At 44.1% G+C, this 4657-nt stretch overlaps 1 pseudogene across 1 annotated transcript; it reads right to left on the bottom strand.

Moving 5' to 3' along the window:
• Positions 1-809: 809 nt before the first annotated feature.
• On the bottom strand, positions 810-3616 carry LOC103268174 (annotated as a pseudogene). The gene is made up of 2 exons (XR_002482378.1): positions 3582-3616; positions 810-1695 (listed from the first exon to the last, which is right to left on the bottom strand). The product of XR_002482378.1 is annotated as a ferritin heavy chain pseudogene (transcript).
• Positions 3617-4657: the final 1041 nt, after the last annotated feature.

The following is a 4657-nucleotide window of genomic DNA, read 5'->3' as shown; positions in this document are numbered from 1 at the left end:
TGAGAACCTGGCAAAGTTCCTTGAAGTAAGACTAATAAAAGTGTAGTTTACCTCCCCCACCCCAAGCTGAGCTTTCTATGAATCTTTAACTCTCACACTTGTCCATATTAAACCTCCAGCAATTCATCAGTTACACTTTAAGTTTTCCTACCCATGGGTGCTGGTTCCCACGGAGGTTTCTATGTGAAAATTTCTGCTTCAACAAATTGTAATTCTCTGGATGTGCCTTCAATTTTTAGGGTGGAGTTTTGCCCTGTGACTTCAATTATCTGATGGATCTAAGAAGAATTGATGATTTTTAGTTTCTTTAGCTTTTTAATTGTTATTAGGATGAAGCAACGACAACTACTACTTCTTCTTCTCCCCTTCTTCCTCTTTCTTCTTTTTTTTTTGCTTTGTTTTTGTCTTTGTTTTTTTGAGACAGCTCTCATTCTGTCACCAAGGCTGGAGTGCAGTAGTAGTGCAATCCTGGCTCACCACAACCTCAGCCTTCTGATATCAGGTGATCCTTCCACCTCAGCTCCCAAGTAGCTAGGACTACATGTGCATGCCACCACACCTAGCTAATTTTTTTGTAGAGACAGGGTTTCACTATACTGCCCAGGCTAATCTTGAACTCCTGGGCTCAAGCAATTCTCTTGCCTTGGCCTACCAAAGTAGTGAGATTACAGGCATGAGCCAAAGAGACTGGCCTGGAGTGACAACTTCTAAATTCTTTACTTGCTGGACTGGAAACTGGGAAACTTTTCTTCATTTTGAAAAGAATTTTTCTGGATATAGAATTTTGGGTTGATGAGGTTTTTTTGGGGGGGTACCAAATTTCTTTATTTGAAGGAATGGTACAAATCAAAGAACTGAAGTGAACATTTTGGTGCAACCTATAGAAAAGGCAAAGGAAACCCTGATATGCATGGACTGCCTTGGTGACCAGGAAAGTCACCCAGTAGCTTGGGAAATTAGCCCAAGGTTTAGCTGTCATCACTCTCTCCCAGGGTGTGCTTGTCAAAGAGATATTCTGCCATGCCAGATTTGGGGGCTCCCATCTTGCGCAAGTTGGTTATGTAGTCACCCAATTCTTTGATGGATTTCACCTGCTCATTCAGGTAATGTGTCTCAATGAAGTCACACAAGTGGGGGTCGTTTTTGTCAGTAGCCAGTTTGTGCAGTTCTAGTAGTGACTGGTTCACGTTTTTTTCCAAGTGTAATGCACAATCCATGGCATTCAGCCCGTTCTCCCAGTCATCACGGTCTGGTTTCTTGATGTCCTGAAGGAAGATGTGGCCACCGCATTGGTTTTGCAGCTTCATCAGTTTCTCAACATGCTCCCTCTCCTCATGAGATTGGTGAAGAAAGTATTTGGCAAAGTTCTTCAAAGCCACATCATCGCGGTCAAAGTAGTACGACATGGACAGGTAGAGTAGGAGGTGTAGAGTTCCAGGTTGATTTGGCGGCTGATGGCGGTGTCCGAGTCCTGGTGGTAGTTCTGGCGCACCAGCGGTCGTCATGGCGGCAGCTGAGGATGGGCGGGGGCGGAGGTGTGGCGCGGGGGCTGCGGTGGCCTTGAGGCAGTCAGAGGGTGCTGGAGGGTGCAGCGAGGCGGTGGCGGAGGCAGAGGGCTGGCTCTGAGCGGTTGGCTGGGAAGAGAGACGAGTGCTGGTTCCGTCCAAGCACTGTTGAAGCAGGAAGCTGCAGCGACTGTTGGCACAGGACGTCTCGAGGTTTTTTTTAAATTTAAGTACTTTATATGTGTTATCTCATTGCCTTATGGCCTCTATGAACTCTGATTTTTAAAGGGCAGTTTATCCTATGGATAATTGCTTTTATGTGTTGACTTCTTTTTGGTTTTCAAAATTCTCTCTTTGCCTTTGGCTTTTGACAGTTTTATTATATTGTGTTTCTGTGTAGATCTTTTTTTTTGTTTGTTTATTCTACTTGGACTTGGTTGAATTTTTTGGATGTGTAGACTCATATCTTTCCTCAAATTTGGAGAGTTCATGATTATTATTTCTTCAGATATTTTCTCTACCCCTTTCTTTCTCTTCTCTCCTTCTGGGACTCAATTATATGTATACTGTTAGCCTTGATGGTATCCCACAGGTCCCTTAGGCTCTGTTTATTTTTTTTTCATTCTTTTTTTTTTTGAGTTGGAGTCTCACTCAGTTGTCCAGACTGGAGTGCAGTGGCCGCTTGTGGCCACCGCAGCCACGACCTGCTGGGCTCTGGTGATCCTTCCACCTCAGCCTTCTGAGTAGCTGGAACTACAGGCGCGCACTACCACGCCCAGCTAATTTTTTGATTTATTGTAGAGATGAGGTCTTGTCAAGTTGCCCAGGCGGGTCTCGAACCCTTTTTTCATTCTTTTATCTTTCTGCTCTCCAGACTAGATCAAGTCAATTAGCCTGTCAAGTTAATGGATCCTTCTGCCTATTCAAATCTGCTGTTGAAACTCTAGTAAATTTTTCGTTTCAGTGATTGCGTTTTTCGGCTTCAGAATTTTTATTTGGGTCCTTTTTAGAATTTTTCTCTTTATTTGCATTCTTTATTTGTTGAGACATTATCCTCTTTACTTCCTTCAGTTCTTTTTCCATGGCTTTCTTGATCTCCATGAGCACATTAAGATTATAGATATAAACTCTTTGTCTAGTAAGTCCAATGCCTAGACTTCTTCACGGACACTTTTTATGAATTTTCCCTCCTGTAAATGGACCATATATTTTTTATTTCTTTGCATGCCTAATCCTTTTTTTGTTGTTGAGTCTGAACATTTTGAGTATTATAATGTGGCAGCTCTGGAAACGAGATTCTTCTCCCTTTCCAAGGTTTGTCTTTGTTAGCTATTGTGGGCTGTCATTGTTTGCTTGTTTAGTGACTTTCTAAACTTTTATGAAGTCTCTGTTTTCATTGTGTGTGACCACTGAAGTGTGTGTTCTATTTGCCTAGTGTTCAGCTACTGGGTTTTTTTTTTTTTGCTTGCTTTTGTTTGTTAGGTTTGAGTCTTACTCTGTCACCCAGGCTGGAATGCAGTGATGTGATCACAACTCCCCACAGTCTTGACCTCCTGGGCTCAGATGATTCTTCTGCCTCAGCCTTCTTAGTAGTTAGAACTTACAGGCTTGCATCACCACACCCAACTAATTAAAAAAATTTTTTTTTGTGGAGACAAGGGCTCAATATGTTCCCCAGACTGATCTTGAATTCCTGGGCTCAAGCAATCCTCCTGCTTTGGCCTCCCCAAGTACTGAGATTACAAGTGTGAGCCACCATGACTGGCCTATTTGATGTTTTGAGTTACCTTAAATGTCTAGAACCAAGAAATGAAAAAAGAAAGAAAAACAAGTACACTCTCCAAAGAAAAGAACACTCTCCAAAGCTCTGCATATTGACTCTGTGTTGAGGCAGGCTGTTGATACCTGCCTTAGCTTTCCCTTCTTACGTGTGTGGAGCCTAAAGACCAGTCAGAAGTGAAAGCTTAAGATCTTCTCAGGCCTTTTCAAGCATGTGTCCTGCCGTGGGAATGTATGTGGCTTTACTGATTCCCTGGTATGTATAGGAGCTTTTAAAAAGCCTTCTTCCCAACATACCTCCTGTTAGGGTCCAGGTAGGGTGAGGGCGGCATGTTGGAGGGGTGAGGGGAGACACAACACTGTTAGAACTGACAGGTCAGAGGTGGACGCCGGTAACCCAGAGATCCGAGTAATGCAAAGAATTGCAACACACAAAGAGACAAAGACAGAAACGTTTATTTAAAAGTAAATTAGAGTAGCCGGACTCGGTGGCTCAGCCTATAATCCTGTGCTTTGGGAGGCAGAGGTAAGTGAATTGCCTGAACCCGTGGGTTCAAGACCCGCCTGGGCAACTTGGCGAGACCTCATCTCTACAATAAATCAAAAAATTAGCCGGATGTGGTAGCGCGTGCCTGTAATTCCGGCTACTCGAAAGGCTGAGGTGGAAGGATCGCCAGAGCCCAGCAGGTCGAGGCTGCGGTGGCTGGGAGCGGCCACTGCACTCCAGTCTGGACAACTGAGTAAGACTCCAACTCAAAAAAAAAAAGTAAATTAGAGAGAGAAAGAGAAGGGAGAAAATTCACTTCCCCAACGTGGAGGAGGAGACCAAAACCAGGAAGCATGGCAACAGCCATACCTCAAAGAGCACATGGCCACACCAGAGTCTAGCAAGGCAATGATCGTTGGCTGCTTGTGGGTGAGTCCTTTGAACCATTCCCCTTGATGGGGGAAGATCAATAAGTTGATTGGGTGGTGGTCTGCTCCATCATCAAGAAGGGGCAGGCAAGGCAGGTACTGATGTCAGGTGATGGACAGCAGGCAGATGGGTGGATTCGTCACATGATTGCTGCCATGGTGGGGTTTATCTGTGTTACAAAGGACTGATTAGGTTAACTTGGGAAGTTTGGGCCTAGAGGGGTTTTTTTCCTGCAAGAGACTTGATAGATATTTGCAATTCACAAATTCCTTGACCAGAGGTGGTTGTATTATCACTTTTAGGACTTTGGCCAGCCAAAGGGTGATCGTTGATCTTCAACCTTGACAAGTAACCTAAAAGTTTATCAGACATTATTATGCTAAACCAGGTTGGGCTGTCCTGGGCTTGCATCCGATAGAGATTTGTCGAGGGGGAATGGGATAGGCTGCTGCTTGTT

Source organism: Carlito syrichta, unplaced genomic scaffold, assembly GCF_000164805.1.
Source record: "Carlito syrichta isolate Samal-C Ts95f unplaced genomic scaffold, Tarsius_syrichta-2.0.1 Scaffold104257, whole genome shotgun sequence".
Taxonomy (NCBI): domain Eukaryota; kingdom Metazoa; phylum Chordata; class Mammalia; order Primates; family Tarsiidae; genus Carlito; species Carlito syrichta.
Note: the sequence above shows the minus strand (reverse complement) of the source record. Positions and strands in the feature narration are given on the sequence as shown.